Genomic DNA, 26,335 nt, shown 5'->3' on the forward strand with positions numbered 1-26,335 from the left:
TGAACCAGAGACCTTAAGATCTTCAGTCTAACGCTCGCCCAACTGAGCTATTTCGGCCTGCTTATAGCTGTTGTCTTCATACTTTAATTTGAACCATTTAACAAAATAGATGCAGGACCTGGATTTTTAACCTCATATGGTAGAGATATGTTTTAAGGAGTCCGTATCATTCCCCAGTTAACTGGTGCAATGGGTAAATAGCATTTTTGGGATCCAGGTTAGGTAGTTGTTTTTTTAACTCTGAATGGACTAGCACTATATTACCCAGATATATTTGGCATGAGTAGGTAAGTAATGTCATCTGACTACTGACATCTGTGTTCAAGGGGAAGTGGAATGTGATGCAGACAAGAGTTTACTTTACAAAAAAGGACGAAATGGGAAACATTCATAGTCAAACCTGAAGGCAAGATAGGTGGAAGAAAGTTTAAAAGGAGGACAGAAAGCAAAGTCTATGTTGAATTGATCATTTTGTAGATCAGTTAATAAAAATGTTGATAGAGAAAAAAGTACTACAGCTGATTCCAAGACCTATTTTGTTAGAAGCAAGGAACCTCTCAACTGTGCCGAAACCCGGGATTGAACCAGGGACCTTTAGATCTTCAGTCTAACGCTCTCCCAACTGAGCTATTTCGGCCTGCTTATAGCTGTGGTCTTCATACTTTAATTTAAACCATTTAACAAAATAGATGCAGGACCTGGATTTTTGACCTCATATGGTAGACATATGTTTTAATGAGTCCTGTATCATTCCGCAATTAACTGGTGCAATGGGTAAATAGCATTTTTGGGATCCAGGTTAGGTAGTTGTTTTTTTTAACTCTGAATGGACTAGCACTATATTACCCATATATATCTGGCATGAGTAGGTAAGCAATGTCATCTGACTACTGACATCTGTGTTCAAGGGGAAGTGGAAGGTAATGCAGACAAGAGTCTACTTTACAAAAAAGCATGAAATGGGAAATATTCATTGTCAAACCTGAAGGTAAGAGAGGTGAGGAAATATAAATTTTTGGTCATGTTATGTTCCCTAGCGCGTACCCCACCGACTCCATGTACCAGCTTAAAGTGCATGTAACTTCCCTCCTGTGCCAGCTATGAAGACGCAAATACATTTGCGTCCAACGTTAACCTGTCCTCTTTCAGATCCACCCTGAATGGATTATATAGTCCGTTCCTAAGTATGCTATGCCACCGTCTTTTTGTAGTACATTTTACATGTTTCCCTGCTCTGGCAGAGTAGGCCCTGATTTCTGCCATCGAGCCTCTTTTGGCTTCCTGACTCTGACAGCCTCTGCCCAGGCTACCTCTGTACCCGTGAACTCTGACTTACTTTCAGCGCGGCCCCTCGCGCTCAGCTCAGCCTGCTTTCTGCCAAGACTGACTATAACCTTCGAGTTATCTGTTCCGCTCCTCGAGAATGCATTCCTGCCTACTAGCTCCAGTAAACATCCTCTCCAGCTGCAGAGCCAAAGGGCCGACCTGTCTCAATGCAAGTAATTCATAGCCTCTGTTACCATGCTTCCATGGAAGGCCCCGTGCCCCCACGCTTCTCATGTAGACACTTAGGCGCTTATACACGCATCCACAGTTAGCATAGAATAGCTTCTGCCCTAGAGACCTTTCCGCCCAGATAGTATGGTTCCTAAACATCAGATATCAGATACGATAAAAGTACAAGTTGGTCTGACATGCCAGACTTCTATCTCTTTCCGTCAGTGTAAATGTCAAGTCCCCTGCACCCCGTCAATCACACGTCATGCAGCTGCGCGTGCATCCAAGCTTCCGATTTCTGCTGACACTGCAACAATTCTGTTAGCACCACCCCTTGGTGCCACCCACTTGCGTCACCTATCAGTGACGTTTCTAGCACACACCTCTGATTCACGCCTAGTTTACGCCTCTTGATTACGTACTAGTAACACGTGTATACTGTTATCTTGTCTTCTCTCAGCTGTTACGCCTCCTACACTATTGCCTATGATGTGAATTAAGTATATAAGCTATGTATTGTTAATAAACGGGAGCGCTCTATCCCTTCTGACACCCCTGTGGTGGTCAGAACATGATATCCTGGTCTAGACCATTCCTTTATGAGGAATAAAACCCTTAGAAACTCTAACACCACGGACTCTGTCTTTTTTCATTCCGATTGAGTTGCTATTGATTAAGTACTTACCTGCATAGAAATTAAGAGAGTAAATTAATTATTTACGTCATTTTGGCGCCCGAAGAGGGACCCCTCCCCCACCTCACGCGCCGGTTGGCGCATTGCAAGCTCTGTCCCCTGCCGTCAGTTAGACGGAACCTACGCGTACCGGCAGGATTTCCTGCATCTCCCTCTGACCCAAGGAGGTGACGAAGACTGCGATCAGTGCCCAGACGAGGCGGTGAGGAGTGCGGAGGATCCCGACCAGAGCCTAGCCGAAAGAAGCAAGGTCCGAGGTGTCAGGAGGCCCACCAGGTTTCCGAAGTTTTTCCGAAGTTTTCCGAAGTACCGAGTCGAGTCCAGTCGAGTTTTCCGAGGCCTTCTGTTTCCGTGCTTCCCGGTGAGTACCATTGCTGGGTCGTATCTAGACGGGTTTGGGTACGCAAGTCCGGTCTGCACTGTTTTTAGGCAGTGTATCTGTACTGTTTAGCAGTATATCTAGTATTCCGAATTTCTGCACTGTTACATCAGTGTATCTGTACTGTTGAGCAGTACATCCAGTATAGGGGGGTAGTCATCTATGTTTTATATGTCTTCTTATGTGATTAATGTCGTGGTATGAATGTGACTGTTTAATGTGCATTATTGTGTTCCTTGTATCAACTAGCTGTAACTCGTATTAAATAGTAAAGATCGAGCACTCAGTAATAAGTAAACAAAATGCCGTTTTTCAACAAGTTAAAGCAGATAGGAACCAGGAAAGGGATACTGGAGGAAGAAATTCCTATTCCCCCTAGGGACACTCCAGGTAACTTTATGTATCATAAGCATGGCATAGATGCCATATTATATCTAGATTTATGGGCCGATTACACCAAACACCTAGACGAAAGACACAGATGGCCTGTTACTGGAACATGGGATGCCGAGTGCATCATGAAGGTAGAAGAACCATTATGGAAAAAGAAAGCTAGACAATCCCAGAAAGACGCCATAGAATTTTGGCGTAAGGAATCACATAAGCGTGCTGAGAAAGCACTCCGTAGAGAGGACAGACTTAAAGAATCAGAAAAAGCCCAAGAAAATGAATTAGTTATTGAAGGGATCCGAGTAAAGACAGAACAAATAGACCGTGCCCGAAACAATCTTGTAAACGGAATGTATCTCGCGGCCGAGGGCACATCTGAAGGCCTATCAGAATTACCAAAAAATTTACCGCCACCATTAGTTCCAACTAAAGTAATGCATAAAACTACTAAAGACATATTCTTAAATTCTTATCTAGAGGATGTAGCACCAGCTTACACCAATCTGCCTGTTCGTGCCCTGCCTACTGACAGGGATGGGGGTGGTACTACGCCCCCAGATCATGTTCCACCAGTACCGCGACAGACCTCCCCTGTCCCGCCCGCTCCGCCACTTCCCGCACTCAAGATTGACCTACCGAAACCAGTCCTACCTGATCCTACTAAACGACAAATTCAAGTTCAGATACAGACTCCGCGGAGAGATAATGCCCAAGCATCCGCCTCAGGAGGTGCGACTGCGGGTCCGCAGACCCCGCCATTAACGCACAGATTCAATTTAAGGGACACGCAGAATCCTTTCCAGTCTCCCCACTTGACGCGTCTTGACGCATTAAAGGAAAACATGTCAGTTTGCAGATATGATCCAGTACCCGGAAAAAACGATCTAATGATATTGGCATCACTACGATTAAGATCTGCCACTGATATCTTGCTATGCTATGTAGGAATGAAGGAGCGTCTCGATAGAATATACGAGTTTATACAGACAGGGAAAGACCCTGACAGTATCAAGGATGCCATGGATAAACAGAAAGTTGACATTCAAGCACAGATATTACGATTTTTCATAAATTGTCTAATAAGAGAACGAGACAGGCCCGAGACAGATCAAAGTGAATTAGATGGACTAACAAAGTGGGGTCAAAATATAGCCGAAGGAAAACATGACAAGGGGGCTTGCATAGCCAGTATGTACCAGAAAATTAGAAGGGCAGTGATAACGGCACATCAGAAAGGGAATGATAAAGCTTCCTCCGAGGAGGAAGAAGAACTTACAGAACAAGGAAGGACTGCAGATACTATAGCGTATGTAGGTAAAGGAAACTACCTTAGGAAAGGCATCCGTCCGGAAAACAAGAGAGTTTTTCTCTCTGCTTTAACAAACCCGAATTCTTCTGAACATCAGTTCCAGGAAACTGATAAAAGGCTTCGAGACCGAATGGGGTACCATGTACTCAATTCTATGGATGAACAGGAACTAGCCCGGTCAGCCGTGTTATGGGCCGAAAACCCAGACATATACAATGACGATACATTAGCACAGACATTCTTGAACCTTTCCCCAGACGAGCAGAAATTAGCAGGTGTATACATGATTCAGCACCTCCTCATCAAGTTCAGAAACAACCATTCCGATCCAGGTCCCTTACACGAAACATTAGAAGCACTACTCATGGATAGATGGAGAGGTTTCAGTACCAAGTTAATACAAATAATTATAGAACAACGACGTAAATATAACACCTTTATAAGTTCTGAATATGTTCCCCCCCCGCCTCCAGAAAGAAAAACGTACCACATGCAATGCCTGAGTGGCATTGAAAGTCAGAACCCCTTACCGGAAGTACACCCAGTTATGGGTGCGGATCAAGTTTTGAAGCGTGTGTATGTCCACACACCACTGACCAAGTTAGAACTGTTAGAAATGAAGAAATTAGTCCCGTGTCATGATAAAGACCCTGCAGGTTTTCACAGAGAGCTTAAAGACATGCTACTGATGGGGGATTACACGTATGATGATATTATGAAAATGTTAAAAGTACTGTTGCCCACGGGCATTTACGAGAAATTAAAGGAAAAGGATTGGGAGGTGGGAGAGTCTAAGATAGCATGGGCAGAAATAGAAGACGAAGAAAGCAAACGAATCCCAGGGGTAGGCCTTGGGGATAGGACTAAAGCATTGCCCGGATTAATAGTACAGGTTTTGCCAAGATTATTGACAACTAGAAAGGAAGATTGGGACGCAATCTCGTCCTGTAAACAGAAACAAGATGAAGATACTAGTGACTTCTATTCAAGATTCGAGAAATGTTTCATTATAAATAGCGGCCTACAACCAAGCAGCGAGTCATATCCACATCTTTTCGTATCAAAATTAGTCGAGAATTCCCTACCGTTAGTTAAAAATAGAGTGTACAAAGTTGAAAGTACTTGGCAGGCAAATACGCCATCCCAGATGTTACAAATGTTACAATATCATCAGAACAGAATTAGGGAAGAACAAGATCAGGAACAGAAGCGTATGAAGGACACAAAAATGAAAATGTTGGTGGCTCAGACGGTCCCAGCCGACGGCCAGAGAAAAGGTGGGGCCCAGACCAATCACTCTACAGCTCCCGTTAAAGGGACATGTAATTACTGCAAACAGCCAGGTCACTATGTTCATGAATGCCCAGTCCTAAAACATAACATCTCAACAGGTAAAACTAAAGAAAGACCGCATCCGCCTAGACAAGATCAGGTCCAGCAACAGACTTCACAAAATGTACAGCCGATGCAGAATACACAGCCTATGCATGCTCCATCACACACAGCACAGACAGTAGCAGTACCGCAGCCACAGCCCATTGCCGCGACTCAGCAAGTTTCACAACAGATGTACCAGTATGCCCAATCTGCATATCCAGATTACCCCCTATACACATGAAACAGCCTAGAGAGGGAAGGTGGTTTGCCTCTTATTGAAATTCCTGTAGATCAAGAAGGTCCTTATGTACACAGTCACGTATTGGGAAAAGACAGAAAGTTTTTAATTGACACAGGGGCAAGTCGCACTACAATCAGTCACAATGAAGTCCCAGGGGCACCCCTCTCAGGCTCACAGAATGTATCCCTTGGTTTTTCAGGACAGCCTATTGTAAATGAAGTTTCGGAACCAGTACCATTAGCTGTGGGTCCATTATCCCGAGTTACAGATTTGTTACTCACGAAATCATGCCCAGAAAATCTGTTAGGAATTAAAACACTGAAGGCTCTAGGAGCCATAATATGCTGTTCCCCGGAGGGAGTCAGACTCTTTCTACGGGATTTCAAGGGTCATTATGTTTTAAGAGATTTTGATGTCAGATTGAAAAATGTACCAGATCACTTATGGGCAAAAGGCCCAGCTGATGTAGGTTGTATGCATATCACTCCATATCGTGTTACACTCAAGACAGGAGTTGTTCTACCCAGAATCAGACAATACAAGTTACCACCCGATGCTGTAGTGGCTTTACTGAAAATCATTGAAGAGCTTATTGCCCAAGGAGTGGTCGTAGAGACCGACTCCAATATCTGTAATTCACCCATCATTCCAATTCTTAAACGTACAGACCCCAATGCACCGCCAGTATATCGGCTGGTGATTGATCTTCGAGAACTGAACAAGTGCATCGTACCGCAGTTCCCTGTGGTCCCCGATATCTCTTCCCTATTGACTGCTATTGATTCAGAAGCAACGTTCTTTACTGTAATTGACCTCAAGAACGCTTTCTTCAGTGTACCTATTGATCCGGAGAGCCAATATCTCTTCGGATTCAGTTTAAATGGACGAAGTTTCAAATTTTCCCGCGCACCTCAAGGATTCACAGAAAGCCCCAGCATCTATAGTCAAGCACTGAAAAGACAACTAGATTGTGTTCAAATGCCAGTTAACACCGCTTTACTACAATACGTCGATGATCTACTGATCACCGCACGAAGTGAGCCCGAATGTGAACAAGCATCATTGACAGTTTTACATTTCCTGGCCGACAAGGGACACAAGGTGTCTCCTTCGAAGCTACAATTCTGTGTTCAGCAAGTTGTGTACTTGGGTCACTTGCTGTCCAAAGTGGGGAGACAGCTCACTCCCGATCGCATTCAGTTAATTGTAAATATGCCACGACCCCAGACACAAAAGGAAGTGCGGGCCTTCATAGGCCTCACCTCGTACTGCAGACAATGGATTCCTCAATATGCATTTCTAGCTAAACCACTCATCCAGTTAACGACGCAGGAGGCAGCAACTTCGCCTGCCCTCCCTTGGACTCAGGAACATACACAAGCCTTTGAGGAATTAAAGAAAGCATTATGCCAAGCACCAGTTTTGGCGACACCATGTTACAGCAAACCGTTTACACTTTTTGTTACAGAACGTGATGGTACAGCGTTGTCTGTCCTCACTCAAGACCAAGCAGGTTCACATAAGCCTTGTGCTTATTTTTCAAGTACATTGGATTCAGTAGCCCAGGCACTCCCTGCGTGCTTAAAGTCAGTAGCAGCAACAGCGTTAGCAATCAGACAGAGCGATTCAATTGTTTTAGGCCATCAGTTAACAGTACAAGTTCCACATTCTGTAGAGGTTCTTTTAAACAGAACCCAAACTCAACACTTGACTATAGCACGACTGACAGGTTACGAATTGACACTATTCCAGCCACACATAGAAATCAGACGTTGCAGTATCCTGAACCCAGCAACACTCTTACCTATAGATATGACAGATCCAGTTCCGCATGATTGCATAGAGATCATTAATGCAGTAACAAAGCCCCGACGAGATTTAACAGATGTTCCGTTGACAAATCCAGACCTGACACTTTATGTGGACGGTTCATGCATGAGAACAAGTACAGGAGAGTTAGTGGCCGCGTATGCCGTGACCACTGAAACTGAAGTTAAAGAAACACATCGTATTGATACACTGTCTGCTCAAGCGGCAGAGCTCATCGCTCTGACCCGAGCCTGTATTCTAGCCAAGAACAGAAATGTCAACATATACACTGATTCCCGTTATGCGTTCGGAGTCGTACACGACTTCGGCATGCTCTGGCAAGAACGAGGTTTTCTGACCTCTCATGGTGCCAAAATCCAACACGGTCCTCTCATTCAAGCACTGTTAGAAGCAATACATCTGCCTTCAGCCATATCCGTTATGAAGTGTAAAGCACATACTAAAGTCACAGATTCTGTTTCCCAGGGTAACGACCTGGCAGACCAGACAGCAAAACATACAGCACTGACCCACACTCAGATAACTGATACGACAATGACAACAGATCCGACAAACTGTATGACAGTCAGGGATCCCACACTAGATGTTATCGACATTCAGACACATGCTACTCCAGAAGAAATAAAGAAATGGATCGAACTAGGAGGGATCCAGACAGATCAAGGTTGGATGACGAAGGGAAAATCTACATGGTTTCTCCCTGACTCTATGGTTCAAGTAATGATAAATACAGCACATAGTCCTGCACATCTAGGGGAGAAAGCGATGTTAGACAGTTTACAAAATCTCTGGAACAATAAACACTTACGAGCAGCAGCAAAACAGAAAGTGCGTACTTGCATGATCTGTTGTCAGTTCAATCCAGGAAAAAGCGTCCCTGTAGAGCAAGGTGGATTTCATCCTCCCGATCACCCTTTTGAAGTCCTCCAGATGGATTATATCCAGATGGACCGTTGTCGAGGATTTAAATATGTTCTCGTAATTGTCTGTGCTCTGTCCCGCTGGACCGAAGCATACCCAGTCCCAGATTACACTGCTCCGACCACTGCCAAGCAGCTGGTTCGTGAATTCTTCCCACGATACGGCTTGCCTCGTGTCGTGTACTCAGATAACGGTCAGCCATTCTCATCTGCATTAATGAAAGAAGTTTCCTTATTACTGGGATACCAGTGGAAGTTCCATTGTGTCCGACATCCCGAAGCAGCAGGCCTTGTAGAAAGGCATAACCAGACACTAAAGATCCGCCTTGCCAAAATATGTCAGGAGAAAGGGGTCGACTGGATAATCGCCCTGCCAGTGGCACTATTCTACATGAGAATGGTCGCCCATTCGAGATCAGGGCTATCCCCGTACGAGGTGGTCTTTGGCAGACCACCGAATATGTGGGGGACGCCCATTCCGAAAAAGATTACTGATGTTGATTGTAACATGTTGACAGATTACCTTGCCTCCTTGATGTCTGCACTCCAATCATGTTGTTCACAGGTTGCCGCAGCCTTCCCTGACAACACTGATGTAAAGCCACACGACGTCCGTCCTGGCGACCTTGTGTTCGTCCGCAACTTCGACAGAAAGAGTCCGCTGGAGCCCCGCTGGAAGTCCCCGAAGACCGTTCTTCTAACAACAAGGACGGCCGTGAAAATAGAAGGAAGAAAGGGGTGGGTCCACACGAGTCATATAAAAAAATTCTTTGGACTGAAACCTGATCGAGACTCGTCCACCCCCACCAAAGACTGTGTCGAACAAAAGGACTTTACAGAATCTGAACGAGAAAAGACTCCTCAAGAACAATATCGCATGAAATTACGATCTAGCAAGTCAGACAGTTTAATTGTTTAAGTCCTCCCCTAGGTGAATCGGTTAAATAGTTTCTGACATGTATCCCCTAGATCGAGATAGAGAGAGAGAGAGAGAAGCAAAGAAACGTACATATTGCAAATCACTTCGTAGTCACTGCATAGTGACACTATTAATCATGTTTATTCTGAGTATTTTAATTATTGTTGTCAGTATCGTTTTGCCTATCTATTATCCTATTTTCAAGCGTGAACATGCTGCTTACAATGTTTCTGCTGAACACACTTTTAGTGAGTTACCTCCACACGAGCTTTCCTACAGACTTGCGCTGCGCAACAATACATTCATTAGTATGCTACATCATTCTCATCAAACTAACAATGCTACAAATTGCTGGATATGTGGCCGACTCCCTCCCTACCAGAATTACAAGGGAGCCCTGCCCCTCTTTCCGTATCCGTTCACTCACAATGGCTCCTGCGGAGCATGGTTTAAAATAATTAATTCCTTAGATCCTGATATTGCTGTTTTCGATGGGGGTTGGGTTTGGGGAAACCTGAACCTGGTCCTGCTCGACGTCTGTTACCCAGATAAGGAGGGACTCCCCACCAGAATAGGAACTGATCTAGAAAATGAAGTGTATGGATTAGGTAATTATACAATTAGCCTTATGATTCTTACTGTCGAGTCCGAAGCTGCACCAGTTCTACCAATTATGTCAGTATTGCCAGTTACTGGTGAATTATGTATCAAGAAGAAAGGTTCAATACACTTAGGTCATAGTAAATGTACTACTGTGGTCGAATTCAGTGATCATGGAAAATCGTCTTTTAAAGCTATTAGTCACTCTTACTTTGTTTGTGGTCATACCGCATACATACGTCTACCTCCAGATTGGGATGGTACCTGTTACATTGCATTCCTTCTGCCACCTGTTTTTCTAGCTCCTCCTGATTACCATAGAAATACCAATCTAGTAAAGAATAGATCCAGAAGAGATATCCCACTTGTCGACTACACAGAAACGGCATGGGAACAGTACACCGACTTTAATAAAGGATTCTTTTTCTTTTTAGGCCCTGTTCAGAATAGTAAATTAATACGCAGATTAACTAGAACACTTGAAGCAGTAGTGAATGAAACTGCCTCCGCCTTAGGTAACTTAACAGAAGAGCAGTCCGCCATGCGGGTTGTTGTCCTTCAGAATCGTCTTGTTATTGACGTCATCTTGGCAGATAGAGGTGGAGCCTGTAAGGTCATCGGGTCAAGTTGCTGTGTTTTCATACCACAAAACGCACCATCTGTATATCAAGCTATCACCCGTCTCCATAAAATTGCAAATCAGATACATCAGAATCCAGGCACCTGGACTTGGTCCGGTTGGTTCTGGACAACGTTAACAGCTTGGGGATGGAAGATCCTATCCTTCCTAGGCATTGGCCTAGTCCTAGTATTCAGTTGCTGCCTGTGCCTGCAGTGTGGGCCAGCGATTTGTGGACTGTGTGCCACCTCTTGTATTGAACACTCAAGTTTTCTCTCAAAACGTAAACGAAAGAAAGAAGAACAAATGATGTTGCAAGAACAAACTGATCGATTCATGAGGATCAATATTTCATGAAGGGTCCGTAGGGAACAAGGAGGGAATGAGGAAATATAAATTTTTGGTCATGTTATGTTCCCTAGCGCGTACCCCACCGACTCCATGTACCAGCTTAAAGTGCATGTAACTTCCCTCCTGTGCCAGCTATGAAGACGCAAATACATTTGCGTCCAACGTTAACCTGTCCTCTTTCAGATCCACCCTGAATGGATTATATAGTCCGTTCCTAAGTATGCTATGCCACCGTCTTTTTGTAGTACATTTTACATGTTTCCCTGCTCTGGCAGAGTAGGCCCTGATTTCTGCCATCGAGCCTCTTTTGGCTTCCTGACTCTGACAGCCTCTGCCCAGGCTACCTCTGTACCCGTGAACTCTGACTTACTTTCAGCGCGGCCCCTCGCGCTCAGCTCAGCCTGCTTTCTGCCAAGACTGACTATAACCTTCGAGTTATCTGTTCCGCTCCTCGAGAATGCATTCCTGCCTACTAGCTCCAGTAAACATCCTCTCCAGCTGCAGAGCCAAAGGGCCGACCTGTCTCAATGCAAGTAATTCATAGCCTCTGTTACCATGCTTCCATGGAAGGCCCCGTGCCCCCACGCTTCTCATGTAGACACTTAGGCGCTTATACACGCATCCACAGTTAGCATAGAATAGCTTCTGCCCTAGAGACCTTTCCGCCCAGATAGTATGGTTCCTAAACATCAGATATCAGATACGATAAAAGTACAAGTTGGTCTGACATGCCAGACTTCTGTCTCTTTCCGTCAGTGTAAATGTCAAGTCCCCTGCACCCCGTCAATCACACGTCATGCAGCTGCGCGCGCATCCAAGCTTCCGATTTCTGTTGACACTGCAACAATTCTGTTAGCACCACCCCTTGGTGCCACCCACTTGCGTCACCTATCAGTGACGTTTCTAGCACACACCTCTGATTCACGCCTAGTTTACGCCTCTTGATTACGTACTAGTAACACGTGTATACTGTTATCTTGTCTTCTCTCAGCTGTTACGCCTCCTACACTATTGCCTATGATGTGAATTAAGTATATAAGCTATGTATTGTTAATAAACGGGAGCGCTCTATCCCTTCTGACACCCCTGTGGTGGTCAGAACATGATATCCTGGTCTAGACCATTCCTTTATGAGGAATAAAACCCTTAGAAACTCTAACACCACGGACTCTGTCTTTTTTCATTCCGATTGAGTTGCTATTGATTAAGTACTTACCTGCATAGAAATTAAGAGAGTAAATTAATTATTTACGTCAGAGGTGGAAGCAAGTTTAGAAGGAGGACATAAAGCAAAGACTATGTTAAATTGATTGTGTTGTAGATCAGTTGGAAATAATTTGATGAATAGAGAAAAAGTACTACAGCTGATTCCAAGACCTATTTCGTTAGAAGCAAGGAACCTCTCAACTGTGCCAAAACCTGGGATTGAACCAGGAACCTTTAGATATTCAGTCTAACGCTCTCCCAACTGAGCTATTTCGGCCTTCTGTTAGCTGGGGTCTTCATACTTTAATTTGAACTATTTAACAAAATAGATGCAGGACCTGGATTTTTAACCTCATATGGTAGAGATATGTTTTAAGGAGTCCTGTACCATTCCGCAGTTAACTGGTGCAATGGGTAAATAGCATTTTTGGGATCCAGGTTAGGTAGTTGTTTTTTGAACTCTGAATGGACTAGCACTATATTACCCAGATATATTTGGCATGAGTAGGTAAGCAATGTCATCTGACTACTGACATCTGTGTTCAAGGGGAAGTGGAATGTGATGCAGACAAGAGTTTACTTTACAAAAAAGGACGAAATGGGAAACATTCATAGTCAAACCTGAAGGCAAGATAGGTGGAAGAAAGTTTAAAAGGAGGACAGAAAGCAAAGTCTATGTTGAATTGATCATTTCGTAGATCAGTTGATAAAAATGTTGATAGAAAAAAAGGACTACATCTGGTTCCAAGACCTATTTTGTTAGAAGCAAGGAACCTCTCAACTGTGCCGAAACCCGGGATTGAACCAGGGACCTTTAGATCTTCAGTCTAACGCTCTCCCAACTGAGCTATTTTGGCCTGTTAATATCTGTGGTCTTCATACTTTAATTTAAACCATTTAACAAAATAGATGCAGGACCTGGAGTTTTAACCTCATATGGTAGAGATATGTTTTAAGGAGTCCTGTATCATTCCGCAATTAACTGGTGCAATGGGTAAATAGCATTTTTGGGATCCAGGTTAGGTAGTTGTTTTTTTAACTCTGAATGGACTAGCACTATATTACCCAGATATATTTGGCATGAGTAGGTAAGCAATGTCATCTGACTACTGACATCTGTGTTCAAGGGGAAGTGGAAGGTAATGCAGACAAGAGTTTACTTTACAAAAAAGCATGAAATGGGAAATATTCATTGTCAAACCTGAAGGTAAGATAGGTGGAAGCAAGTTTAGAAGGAGGACATAAAGTAAAGTCTATGTTAAATTGATTGTGTTGTAGATCAGTTGGAAAAAATTTGATGAATAGAGAAAAAGTACTACAGCTGATTCCAAGACCTATGTTGTTAGAAGCAAGGAACCTCTCAACTGTGCCGAAACCCGGGATTGAACCAGGGACCTTTAGATCTTCAGTCTAACACTCTCCCAACTGAGCTATTTCGGCCTGCTGCTAGCTGTAGTCTTCATACTTTGATTTGAACCATTTAACTAAATAGATGCATGACCTGGATATTTGACCTTATATGTTAGAGATATGTTTTAAGGAGTCCTGTATCATTCAGCAGTTAACTGGTGCAATGGGTAAATAATATTTTTGGGATCCAGGTTAGGTCATTTTTTTTTTTTTACTCCGAATGGACTAGCACTATATTACCCAGACGTATTTGGCATGAGTAGGTAAGCAATGTCATCTGACTACTGACATCTGTGTTCAAGGGGAAGTGGAAGGTAATGCAGACAAGAGTTTACTTTACAAAAAAGGACGAAATGGGAAACATTCATAGTCAAACCTGAAGGCAAGATAGGTGGAAGAAAGTTTAAAAGGAGGACAGAAAGCAAAGTCTATGTTGAATTGATCAGTTTGTAGATCAGTTGATAAAAATGTTGATAGAGAAAAAAGTACTACAGCTGGTTCCAAGACCTATTTTGTTAGAAGCAAGGAACCTCTCAACTGTGCCGAAACCCGGGATTAAACCAGGGACCTTTAGATCTTCAGTCTAACGCTCTCCCAACTGAGCTATTTTGGCCTGTTAATATCTGTGGTCTTCATACTTTAATTTAAACCATTTAACAAAATAGATGCAGGACCTGGAGTTTTAACCTCATATGGTAGAGATATGTTTTAAGGAGTCCTGTATCATTCCGCAATTAACTGGTGCAATGGGTAAATAGCATTTTTGGGATCCAGGTTAGGTAGTTGTTTTTTTAACTCTGAATGGACTAGCACTATATTACCCAGATATATTTGGCATGAGTAGGTAAGCAATGTCATCTGACTACTGACATCTGTGTTCAAGGGGAAGTGGAAGGTAATGCAGACAAGAGTTTACTTTACAAAAAAGCATGAAATGGGAAATATTCATTGTCAAACCTGAAGGTAAGATAGGTGGAAGCAAGTTTAGAAGGAGGACATAAAGCAAAGTCTATGTTAAATTGATTGTGTTGCAGATCAGTTGGAAAAAATTTGATGAATAGAGAAAAAGTACTACAGTTGATTCCAAGACCTATTTTGTTAGAAGCAAGGAACCTCTCAACTGTGTCGAAACCCGGGATTGAACCAGGGACCTTTAGATCTTCAGTCTAACGCTCTCCCAACTGAGCTATTTCGGCCTGCTGCTAGCTGTAGTCTTCATACTTTGATTTGAACCATTTAACTAAATAGATGCATGACCTGGATATTTGACCTCATATGTTAGAGATATGTTTTAAGGAGTCCTGTATCATTCAGCAGTTAACTGGTGCAATGGGTAAATAATATTTTTGGGATCCAGGTTAGGTCATTTTTTTTTAACTCCGAATGGACTAGCACTATATTACCCAGACGTATTTGGCATGCGTAGGTAAGCAATGTCATCTGACTACTGACATCTGTGTTCAAGGGGAAGTGGAAGGTAATGCAGACAAGAGTTTACTTTACAAAAAAGCATGAAATGGGAAATATTCATTGTCAAACCTGAAGGTAAGAGAGGTGGAAGCAAGTTTAGAAGGAGGACATAAAGCAAAGTCTATGTTAAATTGATTGTGTTGTAGATCAGTTGGAAAAAATTTGATGAATAGAGAAAAAGTACTACAGCTGATTCCAAGACCTATTTTATTAGAAGCAAGGAACCTCTCAACTGTGCCAAAACCCAGGATTGAACCAGGGACCTTTAGATCTTCAGTCTAACGCTCTCCCAACTGAGCTATTTCGGCATTCTGATAGCTGGGGTCTTCATACTTTAATTTGAACCATTTAACAAAATAGATGCAGGACCTGGATTTTTAACCTCATATTTTAGAGATATTTTTTAAGGAGTCCTGTATCATTCCGCAGTTAACTGGTGCAATGGGTAAATAGCATTTTTGGGATCCAGGTTAGGTAGTTGTTTTTTTAACTCTGAATGGACTAGCACTATATTACCCAGATATATTTGCCATGAGTAGGTAAGCAATGTCATCTGACTACTGACATCTGTGTTCAAGGGGAAGTGGAATGTGATGCAGACAAGAGTTTACTTTACAAAAAAGGACGAAATGGGAAACATTCATAGTCAAACCTGAAGGCAAGATAGGTGGAAGAAATTTTAAAAGGAGGACAGAAAGCAACGTCTATGTTGAATTGATCGTTTTGTAGATCAGTTAATAAAAATGTTGATAGAGAAAAAAGTACTACAGCTGATTCCAAGACTTACTTTGTGAGAAACAAGGAACCTCTCAACAGTGCCGAAACCCGGGATTTAACCAGGGACCTTTAGATCTTCAGTCTAACGCTCTCCCAACTGAGCTATTTCGGCCTGCTGCTAGCTGTAGTCTTCATACTTTGATTTGAACCATTTAACTAAATGGATGCATGACCTGGATATTTGACCTTATATGTTAGAGATATGTTTTAAGGAGTCCTGTATCATTCAGCAGTTAACTGGTGCAATGGGTAAATAATATTTTTGGGATCCAGGTTAGGTCATTTTTTTTTTTAACTCCGAATGGACTAGCACTATATTACCCAGACGTATTTGGCATGAGTAGGTAAGCAATGTCATCTGACTACTGACATCTGTGTTCAAGGGGAAGTGGAAGGTAATGCAGACAAAAGTGTACTTTACAAAAAAGCATGAAATGGGAAATATTCATTGTCAAACCTGAAGGTAAGAGAGGTCGAAGCAAGTTTAGAATGAGGACAAAAAGCAAAGTCTATGTTAAATTGATTGTGTTGTAGATCAGTTGGAAAAAAATTGATGAATAGAGAAAAAGTACTACAGCTGATTCCAAGACCTATTTTGCTAGAAGCAAGGAACCTCTCAACTGTGCCGAAAACCAGGATTGAACCAGAGACCTTCAGATCTTCAGTCTAACGCTCTCCCAACTGAGCTATTTCGGCCTGCTTATAGCTGTGGTCTTCATACTTTAATTTAAACCATTTAACAAAATAGATGCAGGACCTGGATTTTTAACCTCATATGGTAGAGATATGTTTTAAGGAGTCCTGTATCATTCCGCAATTAACTGGTGCAATGGGTAAATAGCATTTTTGGGATCCAGGTTAGGTAGTTGTTTTTTTAACTCTGAATGGACTAGCACTATATTACTCAGATATATTTGGCATGAGTAGGTAAGCAATGTCATCTGACTACTGACATCTGTGTTCAAGGGGAAGTGGAAGGTAATGCAGACAAGAGTTTACTTTACAAAAAAGCATGAAATGGGAAATATTCATTGTCAAACCTGAAGGTAAGAGAGGTGGAAGCAAGTTTAGAAGGAGGATATAAAGCAAAGTCTATGTTAAATTGAATGTGTTGTAGATCAGTTGGAAAAAATTTGATGGATAGAGAAAAAGTACTACAGCTGATTCCAAGACCTAGTTTATTAGAAGCAAGGAACCTCTCAACTGTGCCGAAACCCGGGATAGAACCAGGGACCTTTAGATCTTCAGTCTAACGCTCTCCCAACTGAGCTATTTTGGCCTGTTAATATCTGTGGTCTTCATACTTTAATTTAAACCATTTAACAAAATAGATGCAGGACCTGGATTTTTAACCTCATATGGTAGAGATATGTTTTAAGGAGTCCTGTATCATTCCGCAGTTAACTGGTGCAATGGGTAAATAGCATTTTTGGGATCCAGGTTAGGTAGTTGTTTTTTTAACTCTGAATGGACTAGCACTATATTACCCAGATATATTTGCCATGAGTAGGTAAGCAATGTCATCTGACTACTGACATCTGTGTTCAAGGGGAAGTGGAATGTGATGCAGACAAGAGTTTACTTTACAAAAAAGGACGAAATGGGAAACATTCATAGTCAAACCTGAAGGCAAGATAGGTGGAAGAAATTTTAAAAGGAGGACAGAAAGCAACGTCTATGTTGAATTGATCGTTTTGTAGATCAGTTGATAAAAATGTTGATAGAGAAAAAAGTACTACAGCTGATTCCAAGACTTACTTTGTGAGAAACAAGGAACCTCTCAACAGTGCCGAAACCCGGGATTTAACCAGGGACCCTTAGATCTTCAGTCTAACGCTCTCCCAACTGAGCTATTTCGGCCTGCTGCTAGCTGTAGTCTTCATACTTTGATTTGAACCATTTAACTAAATGGATGCATGACCTGGATATTTGACCTTATATGTTAGAGATATGTTTTAAGGAGTCCTGTATCATTCAGCAGTTAACTGGTGCAATGGGTAAATAATATTTTTGGGATCCAGGTTAGGTCATTTTTTTTTTTAACTCCGAATGGACTAGCACTATATTACCCAGACGTATTTGGCATGAGTAGGTAAGCAATGTCATCTGACTACTGACATCTGTGTTCAAGGGGAAGTGGAAGGTAATGCAGACAAAAGTGTACTTTACAAAAAAGCATGAAATGGGAAATATTCATTGTCAAACCTGAAGGTAAGAGAGGTCGAAGCAAGTTTAGAATAAGGACAAAAAGCAAAGTCTATGTTAAATTGATTGTGTTGTAGATCAGTTGGAAAAAATTTGATGAATAGAGAAAAAGTACTACAGCTGATTCCAAGACCTATTTTGTTAGAAGCAAGGAACCTCTCAACTGTGCCGAAAACCAGGATTGAACCAGAGACCTTCAGATCTTCAGTCTAACGCTCTCCCAACTGAGCTATTTCGGCCTGCTTATAGCTGTGGTCTTCATACTTTAATTTAAACCATTTAACAAAATAGATGCAGGACCTGGATTTTTAACCTCATATGGTAGAGATATGTTTTAAGGAGTCCTGTATCATTCCGCAATTAACTGGTGCAATGGGTAAATAGCATTTTTGGGATCCAGGTTAGGTAGTTGTTTTTTTAACTCTGAATGGACTAGCACTATATTACTCAGATATATTTGGCATGAGTAGGTAAGCAATGTCATCTGACTACTGACATCTGTGTTCAAGGGGAAGTGGAAGGTAATGCAGACAAGAGTTTACTTTACAAAAAAGCATGAAATGGGAAATATTCATTGTCAAACCTGAAGGTAAGAGAGGTGGAAGCAAGTTTAGAAGGAGGATATAAAGCAAAGTCTATGTTAAATTGAATGTGTTGTAGATCAGTTGGAAAAAATTTGATGGATAGAGAAAAAGTACTACAGCTGATTCCAAGACCTAGTTTATTAGAAGCAAGGAACCTCTCAACTGTGCCGAAACCCGGGATAGAACCAGGGACCTTTAGATCTTCAGTCTAACGCTCTCCCAACTGAGCTATTTCGGCCTTCTGATAGCTGGGGTCTTCATACTTTAATTTGAACCATTTAACAAAATAGATGCAGGACCTGGATTTTTAACCTCATATGGTAGAGATATGTTTTAAGGAGTCCTGTATCATTCCGCAGTTAACTGGTGCAATGGGTAAATAGCATTTTTGGGATCCAGGTTAGGTAGTTGTTTTTTTAACTCTGAATGGACTAGCACTATATTACCCAGATATATTTGGCATGAGTAGGTAAGCAATGTCATCTGACTACTGACATCTGTGTTCAAGGGGAAGTGGAATGTGATGCAGACAAGAGTTTACTTTACAAAAAAGGACGAAATGGGAAACATTCATAGTCAAACCTGAAGGCAAGATAGGTGGAAGAAGGTTTAAAAGGAGGACAGAAAGCAAAGTCTATGATGAATTGATCATTTTGTAGATCAGTTGATAAAAATGTTGATAGAGAAAAAAGTACTACAGCTGATTCCAAGACCTATTTTGTTAGAAGCAAGGAACCTCTCAACTGTGCCGAAACCCGGGATTGAACCAGGGACCTTTAGATCTTCAGTTTAACGCTCTCCCAACTGAGCTATTTCGGCCTGTTAATATCTGTGGTCTTCATACTTTAATTTAAACCATTTAACAAAATAGATGCAGGACCTGGAGTTTTAACCTCATATGGTAGAGATATGTTTTAAGGAGTCCTGTATCATTCCGCAATTAACTGGTGCAATGGGTAAATAGCATTTTTGGGATCCAGGTTAGGTAGTTGTTTTTTTAACTATGAATGGACTAGCACTATATTACCCAGATATATTTGGCATGAGTAGGTAAGCAATGTCATCTGACTACTGACATCTGTGTTCAAGGGGAAGTGGAAGGTAATGCATGCAGACAAGAGTTTACTTTACAAAAAAGCATGAAATGGGAAATATTCATTGTCAAACCTGAAGGTAAGATAGGTGGAAGCAAGTTTAGAAGGAGGACATAAAGCAAAGTCTATGTTAAATTGATTGTGTTGTAGATCAGTTGGAAAAAATTTGATGAATAGAGAAAAAGTACTACAGCTGATTCCAAGAGCTATTTTGTTAGAAGCAAGGAACCTCTCAACTGTGCCGAAACCCGGGATTGAACCAGGGACCTTTAGATCTTCAGTCTAACGCTCTCCCAACTGAGCTATTTCGGCCTGCTGCTAGCTGTAGTCTTCATACTTTGATTTGAACCATTTAACTAAATAGATGCATGACCTGGATATTTGACCTCATATGTTAGAGATATGTTTTAAGGAGTCCTGTATCATTCAGCAGTTAACTGGTGCAATGGGTAAATAATATTTTTGGGATCCAGGTTAGGTCATTTTTTTTTTTAACTCCGAATGGACTAGCACTATATTACCCAGACGTATTTGGCATGAGTAGGTAAGCAATGTCATCTGACTACTGACATCTGTGTTCAAGGGGAAGTGGAATGTGATGCAGACAAGAGTTTACTTTACAAAAAAGGACGAAATGGGAAACATTCATAGTCAAACCTGAAGGCAAGATAGGTGGAAGAAATTTTAAAAGGAGGACAGAAAGCAACGTCTATGTTGAATTGATCGTTTTGTAGATCAGTTGATAAAAATGTTGATAGAGAAAAAAGTACTACAGCTGATTCCAAGACTTACTTTGTGAGAAACAAGGAACCTCTCAACAGTGCCGAAACCCGGGATTTAACCAGGGACCTTTAGATCTTCAGTCTAACGCTCTCCCAACTGAGCTATTTCGGCCTGCTGCTAGCTGTAGTCTTCATACTTTGATTTGAACCATTTAACTAAATGGATGCATGACCTGGATATTTGACCTTATATGTTAGAGATATGTTTTAAGGAGTCCTGTATCATTCAGCAGTTAACTGGTGCAATGGGTAAATAATATTTTTGGGATCCAGGTTAGGTCATTTTTTTTTTTAACTCCGAATGGACTAGCACTATTTTACCCAGACGTATTTGGCATGAGTAGGTAAGCAATGTCATCTGACTACTGACATCTGTGTTCAAGGGGAAGTGGAAGGTAATGCAGACAAAAGTTTACTTTACAAAAAAGCATGAAATGGGAAATATTCATTGTCAAACCTGAAGGTAAGAGAGGTCGAAGCAAGTTTAGAATGAGGACATAAAGCAAAGTCTATGTTAAATTGATTGTGTTGTAGATCAGTTGGAAAAAATTTGATGAATAGAGAAAAAGTACTACAGCTGATTCCAAGACCTATTTTGTTAGAAGCAAGGAACCTCTCAACTGTGCCGAAACCCAGGATTGAACCAGAGACCTTTAGATCTTCAGTCTAACTCTCTCCCAACTGAGCTATTTCGGCCTGCTTATAGCTGTGGTCTTCATACTTTAATTTAAACCATTTAACAAAATAGATGCAGGACCTGGATTTTTAACCTCATATGGTAGAGATATGTTTTAAGGAGTCCTGTATCATTACGCAATTAACTGGTGCAATGGGTAAATAGCATTTTTGGGATCCAGGTTAGGTAGTTGTTTTTTTAACTTTGAATGGACTAGCACTATATTACCCAGATATATTTGGCATGAGTAGGTAAGCAATGTCATCTGACTACTGACATCTGTGTTCAAGGGGAAGAGGAAGGTAATGCAGACAAGAGTTTACTTTACAAAAAAGCATGAAATGGGAAATATTCATTGTCAAACCTGAAGGTAAGAGAGGTGGAAGCAAGTTTAGAAGGAGGACATAAAGCAAAGTCTATGTTAAATTGATTGTGTTGTAGATCAGTTGGAAAGAATTTGATGAATAGAGAAAAAGTACTACAGCTGATTCCAAGACCTATTTTGTTAGAAGCAAGGAACCTCTCAACTGTGCCGAAACCCGGGATTGAACCAGGGACCTTTAGATCTTCAGTCTAACGCTCTCCCAACTGAGCTATTTCGGCCTGCTGCTAGCTATAGTCTTCATACTTTGATTTGAACCATTTAACTAAATAGATGCATGACCTGGGTATTTGACCTCATATGTTAGAGATATGTTTTAAGGAGTCCTGTATCATTCAGCAGTTAACTGGTGCAATGGGTAAATAATATTTTTGGGATCCAGGTTAGGTCATTTTTTTTTTTTAACTCCGAATGGACTAGCACTATATTACCCAGACGTATTTGGCATGAGTAGGTAAGCAATGTCATCTGACTACTGACATCTGTGTTCAAGGGGAAGTTGAATGTGATGCAGACAAGAGTTTACTTTACAAAAAAGGACGAAATGGGAAACATTCATAGTCAAACCTGAAGGCAAGATAGGTGGAAGAAATTTTAAAAGGAGGACAGAAAGCAACGTCTATGTTGAATTGATCGTTTTGTAGATCAGTTGATAAAAATGTTGATAGAGAAAAAAGTACTACAGCTGATTCCAAGACTTACTTTGTGAGAAACAAGGAACCTCTCAACAGTGCCGAAACCCGGGGTTGAACCAGAGACCTTTAGATCTTCAGTCTAACGCTCTCCCAACTGAGCTATTTCGGCCTGCTTATAGCTGTGGTCTTCATACTTTAATTTAAACCATTTAACAAAATAGATGCAGGACCTGGATTTTTAACCTCATATGGTAGAGATATGTTTTAAGGAGTCCTGTATCATTACGCAGTTAACTGGTGCAATGGGTAAATAGCATTTTTGGGATCCAGGTTAGGTAGTTGTTTTTTTAACTCTGAATGGACTAGCACTATATTACCCAGATATATTTGGCATGAGTAGGTAAGCAATGTCATCTGACTACTGACATCTGTGTTCAAGGGGAAGAGGAAGGTAATGCAGACAAGAGTTTACTTTACAAAAAAGCATGAAATGGGAAATATTCATTGTCAAACCTGAAGGTAAGAGAGGTGGAAGCAAGTTTAGAAGGAGGACATAAAGCAAAGTCTATGTTAAATTGATTGTGTTGTAGATCAGTTGGAAAAAATTTGATGAATAGAGAAACAGTATTACAACTGATTCCAAGACCTATTTTGTTAGAAGCAAGGAACCTCTCAACTGTGCCGAAACCCGGGATTGAACCAGGGACCTTTAGATCTTCAGTCTAACACTCTCCCACCTGAGCTATTTCAGCCTTCTGATAGCTGGGGTCTTCATACTTTAATTTGAACCATTTAACAAAATAGATGCAGGACCTGGATTTTTAACCTCATATGGTAGAGATATGTTTTAAGGAGTCCTGTATCATTCCGCAGTTAACTGGTGCAATGGGTAAATAGCATTTTTGGGATCCAGGTTAGGTAGTTGTTTTTTTAACTCTGAATGGACTAGCACTATATCACCCAGATATATTTGGCATGAGTAGGTAAGCAATGTCATCTGACTACTGACATCTGTGTTCAAGGGGAAGTGGAATGTGATGCAGACAAGAGTTTACTTTACAAAAAAGGATGAAATGGGAAACATTCATAGTCAAACCTGAAGGCAAGATAGGTGGAAGAAAGTTTAAAAGGAGGACATAAAGCAAAGTCTATGTTGAATTGATCATTTTGTAGATCAGTTGATAAAAATGTTGATAGAGAAAAAAGTACTACAGCTGATTCCAAGACCTATTTTGTTAGAAGCAAGGAACCTCTCAACTGTGCCGAAACCCGGGACCTTTAGATCTTCAGTCTAACGCTCTTCCAACTGAGCTATTTCGGCCTCCTGCTAGCTGTAGTCTTCATACTTTGATTTGAGCCATTTAACAAAATAGATGCATGATCTGGATATTTGACCTTATAGGTTAGAGATATGTTTTAAGGAGTCCTGTATCATTCAGAAGTTAACTGGTGCAATGGGTAAATACTATTTTTGGGATCCAGGTTAGGTCATTTTTTTTTTAACTCCGAATGGACTAGCACTATATTACCCAGACGTATTTTGCCTGAGTATGTAAGCAATGTCATCTGAACACTGACATCTGTGTTCAAGGGGAAGTGGAAGGTAATGCAGACCAGAGTTTACTTTACAAAAAAGCATGACATGGGAAACATTCATAGTCAAACCTGAAGGCAAGAGAGGTGGAAGCAAGTCTAGAAGGAGGACAGAAAGCAAAGTCTATGTTAAATTGATTGTGTTGTAGATCAGTTGGAAAACATTTGATGAATACAGAAAAAGGACTACAGCTGATTCCAAGACCTATTTTGTTAGAAGCAAAGAACCTCTCAACAGTGCCGAAACCCAGGATTGAACCAGGGACCTTTAGATCTTCAGTCTAACACTCTCCCAACTGAGCTATTTCGGCCTGCTGGTATCTGTGGTCTTCATACTTTAATTTGAACCATTTAACAAAATAGATGCAGGACCTGGGTTTTTAACCTCATATGGTAGAGATATGTTTTAAGGAGTCCTGTATCATTCCCCAGTTAACTGGTGCAATGGGTAAATAGCATTTTTGGGATCCAGGTTAGGTAGTTGTTTTTTTTAACTCTGAATGGACTAGCACTATATTACCCAGATATATTTGGCATGAGTAGGTAAGCAATGTCATCTGACTACTGACATCTGTGTTCAAGGGGAAGTTGAATGTGATGCAGACAAGAGTTTACTTTACAAAAAAGGACGAAATGGGAAACATTCATAGTCAAACCTGAAGGCAATATAGGTGGAAGAAAGTTTAAAAGGAGGACAGAAAGCAAAGTCTATGTTGAATTGATCATTTTGTAGATCAGTTGATACAAATGTTGATAGAGAAAAAAGTACTAAAGCTGATTCCAAGACCTATTTTGTTAGAAGCAAGGAACGTCTCGACTGTGCCAAAACCCGGGATTGAACCAGGGACCTTTAGATCTTCAGTCTAACGCTCTCCCAACTGAGCTATTTCGGCCTTCTGATAGTTTGGTTCTTCATACTTTAATTTGAACCATTTAACAAAATAGATGCAGGACCTGGATTTTTAACCTCATATGGTAGAGATATGTTTTAAGGAGTCCTGTATCATTCCCCAGTTAACTGGTGCAATGGGTAAATAGTATTTTTGGGATCCAGGTTAGGTAGTTGTTTTTTTAACTCTGAATGGACTAGCACTATATTACCCAGATATATTTAGCATGAGTAGGTAAACAATGTCATCTGCCTACTGACATCTATGTTCAAGGGGAAGTAGAATGTGATGCAGACAAGAGTTTACTTTACAAAATAGGACGAAATGGGAAACATTCATAGTCAAACCTGAAGGCAAGATAGGTGGAAGAAAGTTTAAAAGGAGGATAGAAAGCAAAGTCTATGTTGAATTGATCATTTTGTAGATCAGTACATAAAAATGTTGATAGAGAAAAAAGTACTACAGCTGATTCCAAGACCTATTTTGTTAGAAGCAAGGAACCTCTCAACTGTGCCGAAACCCGGGATAGAACCAGGGACCTTTAGATCTTCAGTCTAACGCTCTCCCAAATGAGCTATTTCTGCCTTCTGATAGCTGGGGTCTTCATACTTTAATTTGAACCATTTAACAAAATAGATGCAGGACCTGGATTTTTAACCTCATATGGTAGAGATATGTTTTAAGGAGTCCTGTATCATTCTGCAATTAACTGGTGCAATGGGTAAATAGCATTTTTGGGATCCAGGTTAGGTAGTTGTTTTTTTAACTCTGAATGGACTAGCACTATATTACCCAGATATATTTGGCATGAGTAGGTAAGCAATGTCATCTGACTACTGACATCTGTGTTCAAGGGGAAGTGGAAGGTAATGCAGACAAGAGTTTACTTTACAAAAAAGCATAAAATGGGAAATAGTCATTGTCAAACCTGAAGGTAAGATAGGTGGAAGCAAGTTTAGAAGGAGGACATAAAGCAAAGTCTATGTTAAATTGATTGTGTTGTAGATCAGTTGGAAAAAATTTGATGAATAGAGAAAAAGTACTACAGCTGATTCCAAGACTTATTTTGTTAGAAGCAAGGAACCTCTCAACTGTGCCGAAAACCGGGATTGAACCAGGGACGTTTAGATCTTCAGTCTAACGCTCTCCCAACTGAGCTATTTCGGCCTGCTGCTAGCTGTAGTCTTCATACTTTGATTTGAACCATTTAACTAAATAGATGCATGACCTGGATATTTGACCTTATATGTTAGAGATATGTTTTAAGGAGTCCTGTATCATTCAGCAGTTAACTGGTGCAATGGGTAAATAATATTTTTGGGATCCAAGTTAGGTCATTTTTTTTTTTTAACTCCGAATGGACTAGCACTATATTACCCAGACGTATTTGGCATGAGTAGGTAAGCAATGTCATCTGACTACTGACATCTGTGTTCAAGGGGAAGTGGAAGGTAATGCAGACAAGAGTTTACTTTACAAAAAAGCATGAAATGGGAAATATTCAT

The 26,335-nt window shown here is 41.1% G+C and overlaps 5 non-coding genes across 5 annotated transcripts; all 5 read right to left on the reverse strand.

Moving 5' to 3' along the window:
* Window positions 1–564: 564 nt before the first annotated feature.
* On the reverse strand, window positions 565–637 carry TRNAF-GAA (transfer RNA phenylalanine (anticodon GAA)). Its single transcript has one exon. It is a non-coding gene; the product is annotated as a tRNA-Phe (tRNA).
* A 13,062-nt stretch (window positions 638–13,699) lies between these two features.
* TRNAF-GAA (transfer RNA phenylalanine (anticodon GAA)) lies at window positions 13,700–13,772 on the reverse strand. Its single transcript has one exon. It is a non-coding gene; the product is annotated as a tRNA-Phe (tRNA).
* A 6,339-nt stretch (window positions 13,773–20,111) lies between these two features.
* TRNAF-GAA (transfer RNA phenylalanine (anticodon GAA)) lies at window positions 20,112–20,184 on the reverse strand. The gene has a single exon. It is a non-coding gene; the product is annotated as a tRNA-Phe (tRNA).
* A 1,676-nt stretch (window positions 20,185–21,860) lies between these two features.
* Window positions 21,861–21,933, reverse strand: TRNAF-GAA (transfer RNA phenylalanine (anticodon GAA)). Its single transcript has one exon. It is a non-coding gene; the product is annotated as a tRNA-Phe (tRNA).
* Window positions 21,934–24,760: 2,827 nt separating this feature from the next.
* Window positions 24,761–24,833, reverse strand: TRNAF-GAA (transfer RNA phenylalanine (anticodon GAA)). The gene has a single exon. It is a non-coding gene; the product is annotated as a tRNA-Phe (tRNA).
* Window positions 24,834–26,335: the final 1,502 nt, after the last annotated feature.

This window comes from Lissotriton vulgaris, chromosome 8, assembly GCF_964263255.1.
Source record: "Lissotriton vulgaris chromosome 8, aLisVul1.2, whole genome shotgun sequence".
Lineage (NCBI taxonomy): Eukaryota > Metazoa > Chordata > Amphibia > Caudata > Salamandridae > Lissotriton > Lissotriton vulgaris.